Genomic DNA, 24,593 nt, shown 5'->3' on the forward strand with positions numbered 1-24,593 from the left:
TCTCGGGTGGTGATTCTTCTTGGATGCTCCTGGAGTACAGCATCAAACTCAGCCATCAGCTCCACAATTTTAAGGAAGTTTCCACTGTTTGGCATATACAGCTGAACTGAAGCACCACGCAGTGCTAGGTTTTGGGTAGCAAGCATTCCCACAATGGCAATGAGCCTTTTCAGAACATTTTTCCAGTAGAGAGACTCTGATGCAATTTTCTCTTGACGCATCCCCTGGGAGAGTTAGCATACACATTCTAAGAAAGAAGTGGGAACAGAATATCATGATTTCATGGCTCCAAGCTCTATGCAAATTCTTGTAAGGTTATAAGGCCATGCGAGTGTGATCAGAAAAGAAAAAGAAAAACAAAAGAAAAGAAAAGAAGCAACTGTCTTCTTTCAGGGAAGCTGAATGCAAGTTTCTAGGTCCATGGATAATTACGAGAAACTATGCATGGAATACAAGTACCACAAAGGACTTATAAATGGCTGCAGCAGCTGGACGTTCACTTCAGAAGCTATGTGGCTTAGCATACAACACTGGTGTGGCATTTAGAATCCTACATCAGCCTGGTGATGCATATGATGACAACATACAGGTTTAAGAAATCCACAATGCTCAAAATGCACCCAGAAAGAGACTGATTCCTAGATCATTACAAAGTAATAAATGGCACCACTTCTCATGAATACATTTACAGTTTCTAGGTCAACATGCTTTGGAATTATGATGAATCAATCATTTTCTGAGAGCATGTCTACACTGCCCCGCAATACAGTGTATGGGACTATGAACAGCAGTGTGCACCAAAGATTTGCATTGTAACTCTTCCATATGGATGTGGTGGGAGTGAACTAAATGAGTCCTATTTAGCATTAATGTAGTCCTCTTCCACATTGGGGAAATACAGTGCAGCGCATTGGTATGCATTGCTATTCAAACTTTTATAGTCCAAACTACAGGGGAGTGTAGAAGACATGACTTAGTGTCAAAGAACCACCTCACTTGTGAAATATCCATATTGCACAAATGTGTAAACTGATCTGCTCCACAAAATCATACCTGTGGAGTTTCAGATACATAGGATTGGTTTAGCTAAGTTGGGGAGATGGCAAAAATTGAGCTATTGGAAGCAAGGCTTTCATTATTTCAGACCATATTACAATTCCTGTATAAAGAAAAGCAATTTTTTTTGTTTCCACACCGCCATGCAAGAAGATTAATTACAAAAACAAAATCAAATCTTGTTGCAGTTTTGTTTTTGAAAACAACTGCAACAAATATGGTCAAATAGGTATCTAATCACATTTAAAATAGTTCATGGTAGAAGACTGGCATAACTTGCAGTGGAATTTCTTTCAGTATCTGTCTGTCTGGACTGTTGGACGCTGTCTGTTTTGAATAACGGGAGATTGCAAGAGCTATCAGGAACATCTAGGTCAGTGGTTCTGAAACTGTGCATCAGGACCCCAAAGTGGGTCACGACCCTGTTTTAATGGGGTCGCCAGGACTGGCTTAGACTTGCTGGGGCCCAGGGCCAAAGCCCAAGCCCAAGGGCGTGAGCTCTCGGCGGCAGGGCTCAGGTTACAGGCCCCCTGCCTGGGGCTGAAGGCCTTGGGCTTTGCCCACCCACGGTGGTAGGGCTTGGGTGGGCTCAGGCTTTGGTCCCTGCTCCTGGGGTCCTATACTAATTTTTGTTGTCGGAAGGGGGTCTTTGTGCAATGAAGTTTGAGAACCCGTTCTAGGTCTTGGTACCCCCATTCTGTCCACAGAAAAAGGAAAAATTCTATTTTACTAGTGAATTTTTATTTTAGAACCCTCTATGTCAGTATGCACAGGGAGCACTCCCCATCTCCTCCATGGCAACTGGAGGTATGAGTTCTTTGAGTTTGGGCTTAGGATCCCCCTCAGGAAGAATTCTCAAAACATATGGCTTCCATGGCTTAAAAATACTAGCTATATAAAAGTTTAAAAGTGCTATTCAACTGAAACCATTTGCAGCCTTGACATGAAATGTTAGGGATTTCCTGGAGAAGTACCATCTTTCCCCTCTCAGAACTACTGAACAATCAATCAGCAATAGCCAGGAAAAAAAATACCCTGGACATAATTCAGTCCTCCAAAGTAGAGTCAGACTGTCTGACATGGAGGCTCCAGGAATGAAAATTCACAGGGAGTATTTCCCTTTTCTCAGTCCCCTCCATATCAAGCAATCTTCACAGCAGGAGATTGAAAGCAGTAAGTAAACCTAGGCAGGGAGGGAAGGAGGGAGAGAGAAAGAGAGGACTCAGTTTACCTATGTAGAATTGAGAAAGGACTTAAAGGTTACTGTGGCACCTTGTTCTGAAACAACCTTCTACCAAATACTGCATTAGGGTGAGGATGCTGATTCTAAAGTATTTGATAAAGTGTGTATGGGAGGCCCTGTAGAAGCCTTACAGGGCTCCTCTTAAGATCTGTGTGATTTCTCCTCCCACAAAATCAGTTGCTCTTTTCATAGTGTGCATTGTAAAGAGAGGAGTTGTACCTGAAGCTTTGAATGCCTCTGCTATAAACATCTTTATTCTTCTGTAGACTCTGTTCACATCTAACTTCTACTTCCTTAGCAATGTTGGATTCAATCAGAAGGGAAAAATACTACTTCCTCTTATATAAGAAAGATTATGGTGACTTTGGGGGATGGAGCCCTGACGATGCACAAATTATCATGTTTGATAGAATGAATGATTGAAGTTTCACTGAGAGCATGCCAAACTCAATTAGAAAAGATGGTTGTATGCAGGCAATACTCTTAATAAGATGAGGAAGAGAAGCTGAAAGGTGGTTTTATTAGGACTTATAGTCTACAGATCAAGATCATGACAGGAACCGCCATATTGACAGAGGACTGATAAGAGTGCTGGTGCTCTTTTATGGACTTTTATGTCATGGTGATTAGAGGCTCTCATCAGTTTCTCACAGTGCAATATGACTGCAGATGCTGACTTGTCTTTACAAAGAAAATGGCCTTGGGCTCCATGTTCAGGCCATCTTGCAAAAATACCAGATTTTCCTTTCCTTCAGCTGATGTGTGTCCCTTGTAACACCAACATCTAAAACTTGAAATGATATATGGACATCATATGTGAATTTCCTCTGAGATGCTAGGAGGGTTTTTAATCACTTTCTTAGAATGAGAAACTGTAGTTCCTTCCTCTCAGCTTCCCAGCTGACTAGTTAGGCAGCCCTGAATATTAGTTCAAGATAGGTCACTGTTGCACAATGTTTTGTGGTTGCATGTTGGGACTCTGAAAGAAGATTCCAGTTACATCTAAATTAGGCCTGAGACCCAAGACCAGATGGTTAATGAGAAGGGTATTATAATGACCATATCCTGCTCCTTCACAATTGTATTTACCATCTTCATGCTCAGTAGACGGTGGGGGAAGGAATAGGAGGTCTTTTAACACACTTCTGAGATAAGGAGACCACAGCTACTGCTTTTGAGTGTCTGTTCCTCACTTAGTACCTCTTGGGGTTTTCCAGCTAAAAATTGGATGCAAATAGGTACATCAGTAGGCTTCCAACCTGGCCTGTGATGCACCAACAGGCTAGCTGATCTAGTCTGCATTCCTTTGGACTCACTGACTATGTCTCACTAAGCCAGCGCACCCCAATTTTCCCTCTAGATGTAGAATCCTAAGGAAAAGAGTGGGAGCTTCTGCTCAGGACATGAACAAGGCTACTACTCTAAGCAGTGCTGAACATTTTCTGCCTTATTAATTAGATACACACCATGTTTCTGAAAAATGATCTGCTGGGAATGGAAGGATGAGCTTGATGGTCCATAGCATAAAACAGGTTATATTCCATGTTTCCTTCCTGGGCCACATCTCCCTCATCCTCTCTCCCCCTCCCCTGACAAAATATGTTCCCCCAACATGGGGTCCAGTATCTGTTTTGGATTTATCTCTGGACCAACTTCAGGTAGCTGGTAAACTCATTCTTCTTATTTAAGAAGAGATGCCGGTATTGGATCTGGACCAAGGTTTTTATGTACTGATTTCCTGCAACTACGGGCTAAAAGCAAAGCACGAATTGTGCCAGGTATCCAGAAATTCATCACAAAGCCAACTAGCCCAAGAGCTGAATCAGAGATTATTTTGGGAGATGTGTGCTAATGCTTGGCAAAACAGACACTATCTTTTTCCATCTCTCTTCTGAAATTAAGATAGCTCTGGATGATAATTTAGATGCTGGAATTTTGTGAGGGCCTTTTAACTTGTTCACTCAAAGCCATGTTTGTGAAGACTTAAGCCATGGCTGGTGGGCAATGCATAATATGATGAGGTTGTCCAGACAAGGGAAAAGTATTTATTTCACTTGAAGAGAGGGATGACATAACATTTGTAAATACCAGTGTAGAAGTTATGAATCCAAAAAGGGGGTATTCTGTTGAAAATGCTTCTTGTTGTAGCAGAACCTAAAGTATCTGTGTGAACATATCTTCAGTAGATCTCCAGGAGATTTATTTTCATATTCTAAAGTATTGTAATACGGATTTCAGTATTTCTACCTGGAATACGGATCTCCTTACAGACTTATTGAGAACTCTGAGATCTAAAATGGGCTGCATGCCATTGCTTCTCTTTGTACCACAAAGAATCTTGAGTCCTTTCTAAAAATAGAAGTCTCTCTACAGAACTAGTTCTGTCATTCTGATGTGTAGGAGATGAATTATATCCTTAATCTTCTGATGCTACAAAGGGTCTTGTTAAGCATGTCAGTTTACTTTGAGGGAAAAGGATAAAAAAAACTTTTCCCTTAGACAAAGAGTAAATTCTAGTGAATATCCTTCCCCGATTATCTTAAGCACCCATTTTCTGATATGGTTCACTCCCACATGGGGGTTCACCCTGAAGTGCTCCTTGGGAAAGCCAAAAATAAGAGACACTTTTGCGACTGGATGGTTTCCAAAGAATCCCAGTCTTGGTCTTCAAATTCTCTGGAAAAGCAGCAATGGCCTCCCTTTCTAATATCTAATCTTTAGGTTGGAACCCACAGAGCAATAGCTTCAAAGGGAAACACCTGCTGATAGTTCAAAGATACCTTCACTGGAAGTGGGGAGGTGGGCCACAGTGACTGCTTTGTCTTTATACTCCCCAAAGAGTTTACCAACAAAATATATGGAAGGATAATCAGAGTTTAGCCTGCAATTCCAATTTCTTCAGTTAGTGCCATGTATCACTGCAACCTAGTCAACCATCTTGGTGTGGACCTTCATCCACACCCTGGGAGTCAGGTTTCACTGTGACCTGCTGCCTGTCTACCACTTCTGAGATGGGAGGGGAGCAGAGATGCTGTCCTTCAAAGCCTCCTCAGGAAGAAAAAAAAATGTTTTTTAAATATACTTTTTGGTTGAGTTTAATAGTTTTGATGGGGGAAAAATGCAAAGCCAATGAGAATACAGGCACATTTAGTTAAAAAAAATTAAGAATCATGTGAAATCTCTACTACAGAGGGAGAGTTGGGGTCTGCCATGCGGACTGCTTGGAAAAACAGAATTCTGGGAAATTGCTCCTAAGGGGCAGTCCTCATCCCAGGCTCAGAGCAAAAGATACCATCTGCCTTTAGTTGCCATGGAGATGAGGCATTCCAACTGTGAAGACTATCTGACATGAAGGGGACAGAGAAGCAGTCATATTTCAAACCATAAACTAGATCAAGAAGGTAGTGCTCTGCTCTGTCAGGAACAACCAAAAGTGGTCATCATTAGACACTGTGAACCCTCTAGTCAGGTGGTGCACCTACAGTAGTGCTGCCAAGCAACATGTAGTTTCTTCAAAAACCAAGTACACTGCTACCACATGTAGGGGACAGGAGGAAACTGCTGAAAGGAACAATGAAAAGCAGACAGAAGGAAACAACTGGGTAGATAAATTTAGGCCCAAGTATGCAGGATCCAGAAGAGGGGCCCAACCCACCAGATAGCATGTCTATAAAACCTAAATAAATACTAAAGAGGAGTACATATTCATATTGAGAATGTGCCTTTGATATATGCTTAAAATACACACAAACCTAAGTGCAGCAGTGCAGTTTAATATAACCCACCATCAGTAAGCAGGGTAATAAAGTCTTGAATGCGGAATGTGGAAAAAATAGTATGTGATAATGTAACTAAAGATGGTATTGTAACATATGTAGGACTTCTGTTTGGGGGGTTATTAATTTCATCGTTCAGGGTTTACTTTTATCAATTTGTGAGTTTTATGTAGATGTCCAAAAAAGTTGGGGGTAGGTGGGTTCCAGGGCAGTATCTTTGTATTTACTGTAAAAGGGTATTTTCTTTGTAAGGTTCCCTAGTGCACTTTAATGTAGTACTGTTTTAAACAGAATTATGATAAAGCACACTAGGGAACCTTTAGTGCACACCAGCAGAGTCTACATGGACCAATTAATGAGCAACATGTAATTGTACTGTAATGTGGACTATGAGGGTGTGATTTCTACTGTTCCATGTAGACAAGCCCTTAGATAAAAGTAACCATTTCCTATGTTTTTTCCAATGTTTATCCAATAAACACGGATTTCTTTTTCTTTTTGTGCAATGGGGTGTTTTATTGGTGATTATGGGTTGAAACCAAAGATGAGACGCCCTATACACATGGTGCAAGGGAACCAAAGTAAGGTTGCCCAGGAACATTAATTGTAGCATTTCCTAACTCAATTGTTTGACTTTGCAAACTTAACATTCTTTTAATGTGTTTTTTAAAAAAGTACATATAGTACTGTAAATTTACTCAGCTCATGGCAAACACGGAATAGCTAGAGATATCAATACTTCAACCTGGCAATGGGTCTGATTCTCAGGTAATGACTTTGGAAGTCAGGAAAAAACAACAGGAGCCTGAAATGACAGTAATGGAGCGAGACTATATCATAAATGGAGCAGTGGGAGAAAGATAAAATAACACTTTAAGCAGTTTGTTTCATAAAGATTTCTGTAACAGAGTCATAAAAAAAAAATCTCAACAGCGTGCCAATGAATAACTCTCAAAATCAAAAAAGTAATGGAGGAAACTGATGGATGTCCCTGAGGATCAGTAAGAGACTAGAAAGACTCATTCTATACCACTGGTTTGCAAAATGCTAGTAATGACAAATTATCCTACTATACTTGTTCATTTATACATGAAGGGCCCTTTGTGATCTCAGCCTAGTCAGTCATGTATGAATCAAATCACAAGAGACACCATTACCAACATGAGTGCCATCTGTGATCTCAGAACAAGCCACTGAATGAATGGACAGGAAAAACTACTATCACATCCCTAGATATGGGAAGTTGCTATTGCCCATGTTGCACCTATTCTGCGGTTAATTTGTGGCTGTTAGCTTCCCATCAATCTAAAACTAGTCTGATTAAAAAAAAACAACAGCTAAACAAGGAAATAAAGCCTCTAAGGCCAGATCTATGGTATAGACCTATAGTCACATAATTACATAATGACACAGTTACACCGACCTAGCGCCCCACACCCCTGGTGTAGACAGCGCTATGTCAACAGGACAGCGTCACTGTCAGTGACAGATACTGCCTCTCAGGGAGGCAGATTAACCAAACCCACAGGAGAAACTCTTCCAATCGACATAGGAACGTCTTCACTTAAGCACTAGAGCAGTGTAGCTGCATCAGTACAGCTATGTCATTGCAATGTTTAAGTGTAGATCTTCTGCCCTAAAACTTACTGACATTAGAAATGGAAAAGGCCCATTAGATCATCTATCCCAGCACCTGCTATGTAGAACTGATCCCCACCATAGGATTTTAGCTGCTTTCCACAGTCCACTTGCAATTTAAGTGATGAAGCAGGCCTCCACCATTTCCCTTGGGTGACCATACAGTTGTCCAAGTAGCAACCTAGTAGCTGGTAGAATGTGCATCTTTTCTTTTGCTTGTTTTTATCCTACTATAGCTAGCTATATGTCCCTTTGGATCACTTCAAATTTTTCATGTTCCATTAAGTTTGTGTTTATACTTGTAAGCAGCTATTATCTCCCGTTTAAAATTAGCTCAGGCTCAAAGTTGGCCAAGGATCTAGTAATCTATCTATCTATCTGTATACATCTTTTACCTTATACTTAAAATTGTAAGGAAAGGGAAAAGGGAAAGGGACCATCTTCTTGTTTTGTCTTTGTTCAACGTCTATCACAATGGGATCCTGGTCCTTGACTAGGGTTTCGAGGCACTATGGTAATAAAAAGTAACCGAGAAGCTTTTAGACATCAATGCAATGCATAACTTGGAGGTCCTTCCATTCCTGTGACTTAAGATTTTAATCAAAGCAAAAAAAACTTTATTCATGCCATCTACATCTGTTTGCAGAACATTGTAAATGTGTCATACAGAAAGTTAATAGCTGAGATAATGACAAACTATTTTTTGCAGCTCAAGTTGACCTTCCATTTTCAAGCTGTTGCATTTAAAAGCCAAAACAACCCTCCTTCCTATTCCAAAACAAACAAAAAAAAAAAAGCTTTTCTCTATATTTCAATAATTAAAAACACAGTTATCTCTATTAGAAATTTAGTTTCTTTTCCCTTAGTATTTGCTGCCACCATCAGGATCAAAGGTATAATACAAATTGGGTGTGTGCATTTATTACGGCCAAACTTTATATTTTCTTCTCTTAGGCTCTGATATTCCGCACTGAGCCTCAAAGAGGTGCAAGGAAGGAAGGAAGGCAGGAGGCATGAATAAGTAGGGCAGACATCAGAATATGGTCTTTTCAAACCAGCCGAGATAGGTAAAAGTATCTGTCATTCCACACAATTCCAATTGCTTCTGTCACATTTACATGCTATCACAGCAACCAAATTTTGACTCAAAGAGTCTTCCTAATGCACTGGCTCAGCGTTCCACATGTCCGTTTAGACCATTTGGTAAACTAGAACAATTGATATCACTATTAGTACTCTATTAGCTGCAGGAGCACCTCAATCTTGTATTGCCAAACCTGTTTTAAACTGAGAAGAGATTACCCAATTGTGCAGTAACTGCAGTTCTTCGAGATGTATGTGCCCCACTTCAGATATGCCTCTTGAGCCCTCAGATTTTTCTGCTAGCAGTTCTCGGTTGGCCTACACATATGCCCTATGCCTCTTCTTGCTAGACATCAAGGTTATAGAGGGACATGCAGGTGAATTGCCCTCAGTTCCTTCTCCACCTGAATGTCGCCACAGAGACCAGTGTGAAGCAGAGGGAAAGGAAGAGCACCCATAAGAATTGCAGTTACTGCACAAAGTGAGTAACCTCTTCTTATTCTTCAAGAAGTGGCCCTATGAATGCTCCACTTCAAGTGACTTTCAAGCAGTTTCCCAGAGTGAGGTTGGGAATTGAATCCAGAACTGAAAATAGTACAACTGTACCTACAGCCACATTGGATCTGATAGCATGGATTAAAGTGTAGTGCCCTGAAAAATGTATGTACCGAAGCCCATGTAGCAGCCTTATAGGGGTCCAAGGACTCGTCTGAATTGTCTGAACCAAACCTGACAAGATTATGAGACTCTCTAAGGAAAGGCAGGCTGTCAATGAGTCCAAAGAAGCCCATATAAACTGTATCTTCTTTAAGGGGACTAACATAGATTTCCTTACATTTAGCTAAATATCCAACAGTAGGAACAGAGCTAGTGTTGTCTACATGGAAGATAGTACTGCTTCGTAAGAATGGCCTTTGAGTAACCAGTCAGTCATCAAGGTACTGGAAGACCAGAATCACCTCCTGTCAGAGGTAAGCAGCCACTACCACCAGGACCTGGAGAACACCCTTGGGGCAGAGGAGAGATTGAAAGGAAGCACACGGTATTGGAATGATTCTGGCCTATAGTGAATTGCAGATATTTCCTATTCAATGCGTGTATCATTATATGGAAATTGGTTTTCGGCCCTCAGCCTACAAAAAGCCTGTCCCCCTTCTCCAATGAAGGAATTATAGTTGCTAGAGTCAGCATCCTGAACTTCTGAAGCTTTACATACTTCTTTAAAAGTCTTAAGAGTTAAGGTCAGTCTCCACTCTCTGTCCTTCTTTGGTATGAAGAAATACTTTGAGTAAAACCCCTTCCCCCTTAAGAGGGAGGGATCAGGTCAATTGCAACTAACCAGAGAAGAGAGTTCACCTCCTGTCATACCATAAGCTCAAGGAGTCCCTGAAGAGGAACAGGGAAGGGGAGCTGAAGGGAAGCAGTGACAAAGTGGATGGTATAGCCAAGAGTTATGACCTCTTTGACCCAGCTGTCCGTAGTAAACCACCCCCAGGCATGCTGGAAATGGTCCCCACAGGGCAGGTGGTGGGCAAATGGGCACAGCTGTAAAACCAGAGATGTGGGATGATTCGAACCCTCAACCAGCCCCTCAAAACTTCTGCTTAAAAGACAGTTGAGTGGTTGTGGAGGGTGGGTGGGCAGCAATCTCTCTCTGAAACGTGTGTGTCTTTTCCTGGAGAGCTCAGAGGTTCTACGAAATCCAAAGAACTGAGCAGGATGCAGTCTCTGAGCAATTTGTGACCTAATAAACAGTGTCTTATTTGTAAGTGTATATATGCCCAGGGAACATAAAGTAACTCTAGAGCGTACACAAGGACTCCTCTGGGGTCTCTGAGAAAAGCCTATAACCGTCAATGGGAGATCTTTAAGGGTGTTCTATGGCTCTCTCAGAAACCTTGAGAGTTGAAGCCACAATGCCCTGTACATAAACTACCACTGTGGAGATGGACCTGACAGTAGCATCTAAGGATGCTTTAAGAGTGGTCCTGGCCAATAACTGGCTCTCTGAAATGATAGACTGGAATTTCTCCTTGTGTTCTTGTGGCTGGTGTTCAATAAAGGCTGCCAATATATTATAGTTTGTGAAACTGAATTTGGCCACAACTGCCTGATAGTTTGTAATCCTGAACTGCAGGGTTGCTGACAAATAGGACTTTCATTCAAATAGATCCAGTCTCTTTTGGTCCTTATCATGTGAAGCAGACCTGGAGAAGTGTTGCCTGCCTTGCTCGTTTTAGCACACTACTAGGGAGTTAGGTGAAGGGTGAGAGAACAAGAAATCAAAGTCCTTAGGGGGAACAAAATACTTATAGTCCAACCTTTTACACATTGGTGGAATAGGGGCAGATGTTTGCCACAAAAGTTTTAGCTGGATCCGGGAGCACCTCATTGCTGGGTAATGCCACCCTGGAGGGTGTTGCTGACTGCAGGATACCCAACAGGTTGTGTTGTGAACCCCTGACCTCTTTGATTGGAATTTGAAGAGAGCGTCAGCTACCCTCTTTATGAGGTATTGAAATTGCCAAAAATAGTTGGTCACGGAAGGTGATGGCAGCATAACCACTTCATCTGGAGACAAGGATGAATTGGGCATTTGAGGGGTGGCCTCTGTCTGTGCTGGCCTCTTGTTCCTCAAACGTCCTCTCCGGGGGGGGGGGGGGGGTTGGTTGGGGAGGATAGGACTGAACAATCCTAGTCTGCCTTTGATATGGAGAACTGCTGTCGGTTAACAACCCAGGGATCCCAATGTGGCCACTGCAGGAGGCCCATACAGGAGTGGGAGTGACATATAGCATTGCTTCCACCACCCTTGATAACTTCCCTGTGACTGTCAAAAAAACGGGTTCCTGTCAGGATACATAGGGAACCCTGGATTGAAACAGAAGAGACTGACTGGAAGTGCCATTTATCCTCCTCAACATCGTCCAAGAGAGGAGCCCCCATAGAAAATATAGGAGAATCCTGAAGTACCAGAGGATAGTAGCAGTCTGGAGATCGATGTATTGGTACAGAAAGATGCTCAGTACCCATGAGGAGCAGGGATTCTTGCTTATCCATTATGGATAGATCCCTTGCACATGTAAATTCTTGCAGTACCAAGTAGGGAACTGGTACCTAAGCAGTAACAGAGGATGCAGTAGCTGAAGCAGATGGTGCTGTCAATGTCAGAGGCATACCAATGTAAGTGCCAATGGAGTCTGGTGCCATCACTTGCTCGGTACCAATGATGCTAAATGGGTAGGTGGTGATGGTGGGACTGAGCCTGATGGTACCAAACCAGGGTGCTTATGCTTGCTTTCCTTGTCCCTGGTAGAGGCTACTTGCCTGGCTAGCTCAGTTGGTAGAGCATCAGACTTTTAATCTGAGGGTCCAGGGTTCATGTCCCTGGTCAGGTGCTCTGCTTCAGGGGAGGGATAACTCAGTGGTTTGAGCATTGGCCTGCTAAACCCAGGGTTGTGAGTTCAATCCTTGAGGGGGCCATTTAGGGAACTGGGGTAAAAAAAAAAAAAGTCTGGGGATTTGTCCTGCGCTTTGAGCAGGGGATTGGACTAGATGATCTCCTAAGGTCCCTTCCAACCCTGATAGTCTATGAATCTATGAAATCCTGTGAGAGCAATGCCTCTCCCTTGAGCTCAGGGGCTGTTTCCATCAGTACCAGAAGAGTCTCCAACTCAACAGTATCAAGTTGGGATGTCAAGGCTTCAGAGACCATAGATCTCACAGGGGACCTGGGTGTCTTCAGAGCAAACTACTTCAGATCAGAGTCTGCGCTCCTCTTTTTTGGGAGTCCGCTCAGAAGCCTCTAATAACCTCCACTTCTTAGGGAATGCCTGCACCAAGGTGGAAGGGGGGCTGGATCTGTCCAGAGACAGATGTCTCCTCAGCTGACTCTGACACTGGTCAAAATGGGCATCTTATCGACAGTCTGAACTTAATCTCTCTCAACTTTAAGGCTAGGCAAAAATTACATTTCTGGGAGGCGTGGGACTCCTCCAAACAACAGATACCTTCAGAATGGCCACCACTCACAGGTGTAGCCTCTCACCAGAAGCAGCAACTTTTGAAGCCTAAGGAGCGAGGCATGCCCTGCCAACACAACAAAGCTTCCCATAGGGTCAGCCAGGGGGCTCCACTGTGCACACTGCCCCCACAGCTCCCACTGGCTGGGAACCACAGTCAATGGGAGCTGCAGGGGCGGTGCCTGGCTGCACCTCTGCGTAGGAACCGAAGGGACATGCTGCTGCTTTGGAGAGCTGCTTGAGGTAAGCACTGCCTGAAGCCTGCACTCCTGAGCATCTCCCTTTGCCCCAACCCCCTGTCCCAGCCCTGATCCCCATCCTGCCCTCCAAACCCCTCAGTCCCAGCCCAGAGCACCCTCCTGCATCCCAAACTCCGCATTCTCAGCCACATCCCTGAGCCTGCACCGCCAGCCGAAGCCTGCACCCCTTCCCACACCCTAACCCCCTGCCCCAATCCCCCTCCTGCCCTCCAAATCCCTTGGTCCCAGCCCATAGCACCCTCCTATACCCCAAACTCCTCATCCCCAGCCACACCTCCCCCAGCTGGAGCCCCTCACCTCCCCCCCCAGCACCTCAGACGCCCTGCCCCAGCCCAGAGCCCCCTCCCGCACCCTGAATTCCTCATTTCTGGCCCCGGCCCAGAGCCTACACCCCCAACCAGACCCTTCACCCCCTCCCACACCCCAATCCCAATTTTGTGAGCATTCATGGCCCGCCATACAACTTCTATTCCCAGATGTAGCCCTCGGGCCCAAAAGTTTGCCCGCCCCTGTATTAAACCCATATACTGGCCAGATTTGACCAGGACAGGATGGTACTGCTCCAGAGTCCCAGGCTGGGAAGCTGGTGGTTAGAGAGCCTGTGTGTAACTGCAGTTGGGTGTGTCCCTACCTGTGTGAATGTTGGTGAAAGTGCAGGCTAGAGGGCTTTGCAGCTTGTCACAGCAGTACAGTGTAAGGAGACCACCAGGCTGGTGTGTCAGGGACCTCAGTGGTATCCCAGTTCCAGGTGGCACCCCAGGGAGAACCCGTCACACTGAGATTAAAAATTAAATGCCCCAAAGCTTTAAACACAAATTAAGGTTGCCCAGTGGTCCAAAATGTGGAGGGTGGCTAAACTTAAGCCTCTGAAACCCAGAAAATATGAAGATACATGCCACCCCTGGAATGCAACTGTAATTCTGCCATCTAAGCAATACCCCACAAGCTAGCATTCTACCCTCCCATGGTACAGAACATCTTGGAAATATAGCACATGAGCACCAGGGCTGGCTCCAGCCTTTTTGCCGCCCCAAGCAGTGAAACAAAATAATAAAGCCGATGGGCGGCAACTCAATCGCGCCGCTTCATTTTCTTCAGCGGCAATTCGCCGGTGGGTCCCTCGCTCCCTCTCTTCCTCTTTGGCAGCAGCTCAAAGAGGAAGAGAGGGACCGAGGGACTTGCTGCCGAATTGCCACTGAAGACCCGGACGTGCCACCCCTTTCCATTGGTCACCCCAAGCACCTATTTCCTTCGCTGGTGCCTGGAGCCAGCCCGATGAGCACTGTGGGACAAAGTATAGCACCGCCTCTTTGCTACTTGGGGTTTAGGTCAGATATAAACAAAAGCTACCTACGTGTGGCCTACACTCAAACACTGAGGCTGCTGCACACAAACTACCCTAGCTTTGCTAAATATTACATCATCACCCTTGCCCTCAGAATTCCTTCTGAAACATTGCCTTCACTTACCCATCAGTAAGCGCTAAGATCAGTCATTTATACCACCAGACTGCTGACACACCTCATTGCAAGAAGATACCCTGGTGTACCTTTGAGGATACAACCTACAAAACTCAGCGCCGATATGAGGCATAGTTGATCCTTTGAAGTACACATGCACCTCCTGTCATATCACAGTAACAGACCTGCTGAGTTGCTCCCACTAATACAGCTACACCTAAACATAGCGAAGGCAGTTAATATGCCCGCAGATATATGCTCCAATTCAAATTTGTGGAGTACAATACAGATAATGGCAGATTCGCTAAGAACCTCCTCATGGCTACTGACTACAATGGCACCCTCCCTTATTGAACCACTCCCAGTGGCTATTGCCAGCTTCAGAGGGCAGAGTTAAAGTTGTGATGCAGGGTTGGCGTGCATCTGAATTTTGTATTTCCTGGTTTGCAGAGGTTTAAGTTTAGCCTCACTTCACATTTTGGAAGGCCATTAGGTACCACTTGGCAACCTTAACTCTATGGTAATTAAATTTTTTGCATTTAATATAGCCCAGTTTGGCAACCGAAACCCATATTCACATGTGGCTTGCTGTACTTGCAACATTACTAGTGCTTGGACAACAGCACATGTTGAGAACAGATGGAGTCCAGGAGATCATCCTCTCAGCATAGTGCCAGTTGGTCAGAGGCTGACATCAAGCTTCTGGTGGACCTCTGGCATCAGACCAGTAGGATGTAAGATTCTGGGAGCAGAACCTGAAATTTACACCACATATCAATACCATCTCCAAGAAGTTGGCAGAAGGAGGAATCCACCAGATAGGATCTCAGAGCAGGGAGAAAATTAAGTCCCTGAAGAATCTGAACTGGCACACCGAGAACCACAATGCCTAGTGTGATGACTCACTGCTCGAGAACATGCACATTCTATGAAGAGCTGTACCAGGTACCCAGCAGCACTCCAAACATGGAACCTGTTTAGATGCTGGATGGATTGAGGACAATTTAGTCAGGGATTGGTCCTGCTTTGAGCAGGGGGTTGGACTAGATGACCTCCTGAGGTCCCTTCCAACCCTGATATTCTATGATTCTATGACTCTGCAAGCAGGTTTTGTAAGGGGCAATATACCTAGACCAGTTGGATTAGATACCCAACCCAGAGGAGATGGAGCAGACACTGACCACTTCTAGGCACTGCCAGTCTGACCTTAGGCCAGAATCCTAGATCTCTCTGGGAAACGGACTGAGAACAAGACCAGGGAGGAAGCAGTGGAGAAATCAGCATCTCAGCTGGTTAAGATGCAAACTGCCATTTTTGTTACCGGGGAATATTACAAAATAAGGGCAAGCTTTGCCTACTTATGACGACAATCTTATTACTGTAATGAAGGATATTGTATGCTGGGGGTGGGCTTTTTATACAGTGAATGATTTTAACTTCAGTTGAGGGCGAATGTACCTCCATTTTCCCTATTCCACCTTCCAACCCAACCACATACAATCCATCTTGGATTCCAAGCAGGAAGAAAAAAGGTTAAATGTGATTTATTGTGGCACACATTGCTGCATGCAGAGCAGCCAGTGATTATTAATACAAGCCATGCAATGGCTGCAAACTCAGGGACAAGCATACTTGTATAAATATATAGCAGTGCTTTTTCCTCACACTGGTTCTGGCATTACAGTGTTTTCAGAGGCAGCCTACATATTAAGTTCACTGCATGAACTCCGGTGGTATTAAGTCCAGAACATTTGCAGAGTCCCTTAGTACTACCAGTCCAGCATCTGGCTACCACAAGGGGAAAGGGAGGGGACTGAAGTGGCACATTTGCAGTGGTGCTATGCTGATGCATCCTAGTTTAGCACCTTGAATTTTGGTCCATTCCTGGGTAGTGTTGCATAAGTCAGCAGGAACTTCAAACATTCAATGAGGTATCTGGGCAGGACCTCCTTGCAGCTCATTAATTTGCGCATCATGTACCAAGAGATGAAAGAGCTTCATGACACCAGGATTTCTATCAGAGGCTTGAAATAACTTCTCTTTTCCACTCAGGAATCTCCAGCAAGTTCACATCTTCCAATGCCACCACAGCCTGAAATAATGTTAAGACCATTCACAGTAATGTTCCTGGCCTGTCCCACAAGCCCACAAAAGCCATTTCTTCTTTTAATAAATATAAAGTGCTTATTACTGTCTCGCTGCATATATTGTGGGAACAATACACACACCGATAATGTGCATTTCTATACATGTGACATTGTACTTCATTGTTTCACGTGAATTCTCTTTGCATTCTAGTTTGCAGCAGCTGACTGTGTTAAATTTTATTGTTCAATCCTTTATTGTGAGTACTTGGGGGAAAGAAAAGAACTTCAAAGCAAGTATTTTAATAAAGCAGATAAGGCAAATAGATATAGTGCATTAATGCTAACAATACATGCAGTTGATTATATCACAATAAATGGATACCGTATAGTAAAGTTGTACTCACATCTCATTCTCCTATTTCCCCCTCCAAAGCAAGGATGTGAAAACAAAAGGGATCCCTCTGATTTCCCTTGCTTACACAGACCCAACCCCAGTTATCAAAGGAGTTTCTGGCTGCTTGTACAGAATCTGTAAACCAGCATAATCATGGATTCATTCCTGGCCAAAGTATTTCTCCTTACCCTCACACACATTGTACTGTGCACTGCACACCTCAACAATATACATTGTACTATACACACAGCAGTCCAAACAGTTTTGTAGGCTGTGCCATCTTACCTTCAGTCACTCAAAGGCGCATTCCATCACCATCCTACACCTGCTCAGCATGTAGTTAATCCTTCAGTCAGGTGCTTTCATATCTGGGTAGGGCTTCCTGAGCCAGAGCAGAAAAGGATGTTTTGGGAGACTCAGCCTAACAGTGGGCATAGACATCCCATTAACATCCATACTACTAGGTAGGAATAAAGTTCAAAACTATCCAAATTCAAGAATATCCGACCTCCTGGAATCATGTACTCTGCCTGTGAATCTCAAGTAGCTGTCCATTAACCTCCTTCTCTGGTCCATCAAGGCCTGCATAATGAGGGAGTAATATCCTTTCCAGTTTACATAAACATGTCCACCTTGGAGGAGGGCAGTTAATGGATGCTTGTGTCCTGGGGGAGTGTGCTGAGTGTGCATGGCCCGAGCATAACCCAGTCACTCAAAGTTCACTATTATTTTGAGGACATTAACAACCTTCACCACCACTGTAAACCACATCAACAACTGCATGGCAAACCTATGCCAAAATAAAAACCAACAGTGTAGTTGTCCACACCAAACTGATTAGCCATCAACCTGCTGCAATCTGGGTAGCCAGATTCCTGATTGCAGTAGCAGCCCACTTCTGGGTAAGTGTATACTCACTCATCTGTGTCTCCTGGCACTGCAGATCTGGGACAAGTTCCTCACACAGCTCTATCAATGCAGCCTTCCTTTTGCGGAAGTTCTGGTCATCCTAAGTCTGTATGATGTTGTCCCATCACTCTATGCTTGCTGTCCTTGCCCCTGAACCACTGCTCAGTATAGTGGGAATGAATCCACAGCTATTAAAACCTGCATCAACAGTATGCACTCCTCCACATGTGCATACACCTTGTGTGATCTCATTAGCAAAGCAGGTCACCATTTTCTCAGGGGGACAGATCACTGCCAAAAAGCCCTCCATCTTGTCTCCTACCATCTTCTTCCCAAAATGAAGGTTGAATTAATGCCAACAGCCAGTATAAGTCACTGCTCCCAGTTGTATCTGTGCTTTGCCATCAGAACGAAAGCCAAAAGTGGTATATACTTTAACGAGTCAGTGGACTCGGACCACTTCTGCACAAGTGGCCAGTCATACACTGAAAGAATTTACAGACTGCTCAGATGAGTGCAGAGCTAAAAACCACAGGATATGGCCCCATAAGGTCTAGAGCTCTACACAATGACAACAGAACCAGGGTGGATGCAAGTATGGCTCTGCACTGTGGCTACTCTCACCTGAGGGAAGCAAACTCAAGTGCTCACACCCGAGACAACACCGCAGTCAAGACATACGTACAGTTCCTATGTGAAGATGGGCAAGTCACTTAAACCACTCTTCACAGATTATCGCTCATTCCTCATCTGGATGCCCAACCTGAGACACCTGGAGAAGTGCTGGGCACTCACAACTGCAAATGATGTCAATGCAAGCTATGCTTTGAACATATGAAGTGCTATAGGAATGATCAGTACTTAAAAATAAATAAATAAATACATACATAAATAAAGAGGCTGTAAGCATCTCAAGTTGGGCACTCAAACATAGCAGAAACTTGACAATTTTGGCATTATTTATATCAATATTATCATAGCGCCTAGAAGCCCCAGTCATGGACTGGGACTCCATTGTGCTAGGCACTGTATAAACAGAATGAAAAGGGAGTCCCTGGCCCAAAGAGCTTACAATCTGAGTATAAGACAAGACATATCGGAGAGATACAGACTGACAGGGAGTACATGAAAACAATGAAGTTTATTTATTTAGCGTGTGCACAGTCGTCTAGCCAAGTGATGGCATCTTCAGTGGCATGATGCAGTTCTTCTTGGCCACCGTTGAATGCCTGCTGACTAGGGTCATTGACAGGTAGCCCGACACCTACTTAAAGTGGCCAGAGCACCTTTGGAGAAACAGGTGTGAAGACAAGTGAGGAACGAATGGAGTAAGTTTAAATGTGTACACCAGATCAGAAGCTGCCCAGAACCAGTCACTGTAATAGAGCTGGGATGCAGGAAGAAAAAGGATAGTTTTGTAGTTAAAGCTCTGACCTGGGATGCCAGGGAAAGGTCTCTCCCATAGATTGTGCAATGTTGAGGAAATCATTTAAAACCAAAGTTTTCAGAGGTAATCATTAATTGTGTTTTATTCAGGGATCGTATCTTGAGATACCTATGGCCTGACCTTCCAAAGTGCTAAGCATTCAACTCCAAAATGAGACCAATGGAGATTTCAGAGTTACTGAAAACCTCTGAAGAGTTGACCAAAGGCATTTCGAAGTTGAGCAACCAGAAAGTGGGGCATCCAAAAATTAGTGGACATTTCTGAAAACGTTTACCTCATTCTCTCTGAGTCTCAGCATCTGTCAGAACAAGAATTCCGCTAGACTGACAACCTTAATTCTGAAATTTTTTAAATGTTGCTTACTTTGCAATTTTAACGTTTAGTGTAGGTTGTTTAACTAGAAAGTTTTGTACTTCTGTGTATTTTGTGCACACGTGCACTATTTACTGATTTGCAACCTAAAGAAACAAATATCAAGGGTTTCATACATCAGTGTAATTCAACAGTCAATTAAAAACAGTGACAAATAACCTATTTTCTAAGTTAAAGTTTCCTGTATATTTTAATTCATGAGATATGTTTTAATATCTCTTTGTAAAGAAATTGCAGGTTTCCTGTAGAGGAAGACTCCCTGGGTGGAGAATTAATTAGAATGCTAGAAAACATAGCTCTTGCAAAAGTATTTAGATACCCATGGAGGGAGGGACTTCCCTTTGAAGTAGTAAATAAGTTGCCAGCCACACATAGGGTCAAGAGAGATTTTTCAAACAGTTCAGTAATATGCTCTAAAATAAGAACAGGAAAAGACTGTTTATTAAAGGACAATGGTCTAAAATATTTGGTAAATTGGAAAATAATTGTGTATTCCATACTAACTGAAGAATGAGAATATCCCAGCATGCTAACAAGGATTTAACACAAAGTCACCCAAAGAATTATTAAAAAGGAAGCGACTCACTTAAGAAAGAACCTCCCTCACATCCTGGCTTGAACTAAGGGAATGGAGAGACTGCTAGTTCTAATGAAGACAATGGGTGGATTTTGAGAGTTTCATAAAGCAGGAACAAAAGCCTGCATTCCACAGGCAACATCTATAGACATCAGACTTTAACCTCTGTAAATAAAGTCTCATGCCCCCCCACTTAAAATGCAAGGGCTGCTGTTGGGAGCCCCAGACCCTCCTCCTGCCATGGGCAGGGGGCCAGAGTGCCCAAGCTCAGTCCCCGGCCCATGTCCCCATCCCTCTGGGGCACACCGGTGCTCACCACCTGGACTCCCTGAGCAGCTCTTACTACTGCCCGGCTCCAGCTTCTGGCCTGGCCATGGGCAGGGCCTCATGGCAAGGGGGGGCCTAAGGCCAGTGATGAGCTGCTAAAATCTTAACAACCGGTTCTCTATAAAGTTCTGATTTAAGGGATGTGCCAGAGCATGTATTTTTTGTACCAATAGGGTTACCATATGTCCGTATTTTCCCGGGAGGAATTTTTAAATTTTAAAAATTCCGCCCAGACAGCAATTTAAGAACTGAAAAGTCCAGGAAAATACAGATGTATGTTAACCCTACCTAAAGTTCTTTTTTAAAAAGATGGGCCTGAACTAGAAATGAGCTCCTTTTCACATGTGTGGGTCCCCGCCACTCCCTTGGGGTGTGCTAGGGTGACCAGATGTCCCTATTTTATAGGGACAGTCTCAATTTTTGGGTCTTTTTCTTATATAGGCTCCTATTATCCCTGACCCTCTGTCCTGATTTTTCACACTTGCTGTCTGGTCACCCTAGGATGTGCACATGTGTGGGTCCCAGCTGCTCCCTGCCCCCCCTCATTGAAGCAGGTGTGCAGGGTTACTGCCCTGAGAACTGCAGGGCACCAGTGGACATGGGGCTGGCTGCAGACAGGGGCGTGGGGCAAGGCTAGCTGGAGGCAGGGAGTGTGACACGAGCTGGCTGCAACAGGGGCTGGCTGCGGGTAGGTGATGCAGACGGGGGCTAGCATGGGGTGGCTGTGGGCAGGGGGTGGCTGCGGGCGGCTGCGGGCAGAGGGTGGCTGTGGCAGGGGCTGGCTGCGGGCGGCTGTGGGCAGAGAGTGGCTGCGGGCAGAGGGTGGCTGGGGCTGGCTGGAGCAGGGGCAGGGGCTGGCTGGAGCAGGGGATGGCGGCGGGCGGCTGTGCCAGGGGGCAGGGGCTGGCTGCGGCAGGGGGCAGGGGCTGCGGCTGGCTGCGGGCAGCTGTGCCAGGGGATGGGGCTGGCTGTGCCAGGGGCTGTGGCTGGCAGGGGCTGGGGCTGCGGCAGAGGGTGGCTGTGGCTGGCAGGGGCTGGGGCAGGGGATGGCTGTGGCTGTGCCAGGGGCTGCGGCTGGCTGTGGCTGCGGGCAGCTGTGGCAGGAGCTGTGGCAGGGGCTGTCTGCGGGTGGCTGTGCCAGGGGCTGGGGCAGGGGATGGCTGTGGCTGGCAGGGGCAGGGGATGGCTGCAGGTGGCTGTGCCAGGGGCTGTGGGCAGGAGACACAGACACTCACACACGCGGAGCGGCTGGGAGCAGCCCCCCAGGGACTCACCAGGCAGCAGCAGGAGCCCCAGGGCCAGAGGTCCGAGGAGCAGCAGCAGCAACCGGGCCAGGAGGCAGCTCACATGGCTCCCGCAGCACAGCGCAGCGCCCCCCTGGCAGCCGGGAGGAGGAATTACACCCTTCACAGCCAGAGCCCATCAAAGCTTCCCTTGCAGGGAAGCCAGTTAACAAGCGGTTCTAAAACCGCTTCTAAATTTAACAACCGGTTCGAGCAAACTGGTGCGAACCGGCTCCAGCTCACCCCGGCCTAAGGCCCACCTTAGCCCCGCACACTGGGAAGAGGCTGGTGCCGCCCCTGAGCCTAGGGCAGGTGTGGAGCGGCGCCACAGGGAAACTGGGACAAATGCTATCCTGGAGTCATTCAGCCTGGGACCAGGGCTTGAAAGGTACATTTCAGGACTGTCCTGCCCATTTAGCGATGGGTGGTCACCCTACCCATACTAATACAGCTTTCCATAACTGCTAATAGAGTGCTACCTTTCAATGCTTTTCTTTCCTTTCCTTCTTAGAACAACAAGATTTTATTTTAGAGCTATTATGTTTTGGATCCAATCATTGCTTGGTGGTAAAGATTCTCACTGAACAAAACAGCATTCAATAGTTCTCTAGCCATGGAGGAAGACTGAGGGGGGAGTGAGGGGAGAAACCAGGGGAAGTAAATTCATCCAGGGATAGCCAAGTTCAGAAGGTCATAAAGCAATTGCCCACAAATGTGTTCAGATGGGATACAGAGTGAGCACTCAGACTTTAGCAAGCAACATGCCTTGGCATGCCTTTTATAGATGTAGTAAAAAAACAAAAACAAAAACAACCCACCAAACCAAAAAAACTGATAATAGAGGGAAGGGAAATAGTCCCAGAAGAAAGTAGGCAAGTTAATAGCAGTCCTTATATTGAAATTGATTATCTGACACAGAGGACTAAAAAGATTATAATCCCCATCTCTAACCAGCATCCATATTTATTTCAAATCTCTCTAATGGAAGGAGAGTAAGTGGAACTTTATACGAGGGCACACCCTGTTTGCATAGGGCAGAAAATTGTAGAAACTCTTACTTTTACATTTGTAATGTGCCTCTTTGCAACCTCAGAATCTCAAACTCCACTACTTCATTTAAATCAACATGGAGTGTAACAAGCTGGGCCTTGAGTGTCTACAGGCCACACCTTCAAATTAAAGATGAAATTGATAATGGCCCACAAGCTGTATTTTGGACATCCCTTTATTAGACAACCATTTTCCTGTATAATATTTGTTACATTTCAGTTACCACAGATTTTAGAAAGCTATAGTGATGTTATTATACAGCACTGATCAGATTTGAAATTCCTTGGTTGGAAGCAATAGCAGGGTCTCACCAAGCAACCAATTGATCCTGTGATGAGAGATCTCTGAACTTTAAGGGAGAAATATCTAGGCACATTATGATTCTAAGCAAAAGAGGTATTGTACATGTTGGTGCATGGCTGTAGGATAATACTAGTCAAGCTTGAAAACCCTTTGAGCAGGGGGTTGGACTAGATGACCTCCTGAGGTCTCTTCCAACCCTAATCTTCTATGATTCTATGACACTCTTGACTGAAGACAGTCATAGTAAGTGAGGGAACCGTCACTTTTAATTTATGCACAGTAAGGTCTTTTTTCCAAAAGGATTATATTTCTAGTTCTATTGTTGCAAAGACAACCTTCCAAATATGAAGACGACATAAGGGAAAAACCCCACAAAGCTGCTCCGTGCTGTTCTTCTCGAAGGAGCACATAGCCTCTGCTGAAGCTCAGATTTTTCTGAAACTGTAAAGCAAAATTAACAAACTTATCTCCCACACACTTAAGAACTCTTCTGGGTATCAATGAAACTAAAAAGACACTTATCAATATGACCCTTTTACTGCTTGGAAAAGCTACCAACAGTAGTAGCAACAGATACCTGGAATGGTCATAGGAAAAGAGGACCAAAAAGAAGAAACAAATAAGAGGTAGCGTTAACAAGACTGGGGATGATTAAAGCTCAGCATTTGTTTGAGTTTTCTGGGGACAGTGGAGTAGGGAAAGATATACAAGAGCAAACAAGTTCCTTTCCCCTCTGAGATATATCTGGGAGTTTCATGTTCACCAGGCATCCAATAACCAAAGGCTGGGACAAGAAATAAAACCATCTGGCAGGGTCCAGAACCAACCCCTTTTCTAGAAGCTGGGGGTAGTACTCAGCTAATTCTGTGAGTACTGTCCACAGAACTCATGCATGATAATTACCTCCAGTAATCTTTTGTTCTGATCTATGACTCAGTCCTCTGATTAGCAGGTGTCTAGTATGTTTCTCCAAGACTTGGTACAGTACTTTAACATTTCCACAATTTGGAAAGTTGTCTGTCTAAACATTTATACTATAATCTTCTCTGTTGTATCTGAATGCCTTCTTTTACTCCAAAAGAGAAAAGCATATCTGGCTTCTAGAAACTAAGGTTCCTTGGTGACAACATATTTATCTATAATATCATTTCAAACTTCAAGAGCTAAAAGAGGATATGATGAGTTAAGAACGTTGACCACAATTTCAAACCCAGGTACCTGAAGTTTGGGTTCCAAAAATCCATATTTAGACACATATATTAGAAGGAGCTCCTTAAAAATAAATAAATAAATAAATAAAATAAAA

General features: G+C 44.4%; 1 protein-coding gene and 1 non-coding gene across 2 annotated transcripts in view; one reads left to right on the plus strand and one right to left on the minus strand.

Moving 5' to 3' along the window:
• The window catches only part of GNAL (G protein subunit alpha L), a 324,240-nt gene that overhangs the window by 277,170 nt on the left and 22,477 nt on the right, over positions 1–24,593 (minus strand). The window lies entirely within an intron of this gene.
• Positions 12,122–12,194, plus strand: TRNAK-UUU. Its single transcript has one exon. It is a non-coding gene; the product is annotated as a tRNA-Lys (tRNA).

Source organism: Mauremys reevesii, linkage group 2 (assembly GCF_016161935.1).
Source record: "Mauremys reevesii isolate NIE-2019 linkage group 2, ASM1616193v1, whole genome shotgun sequence".
Classification (NCBI taxonomy): domain Eukaryota; kingdom Metazoa; phylum Chordata; order Testudines; family Geoemydidae; genus Mauremys; species Mauremys reevesii.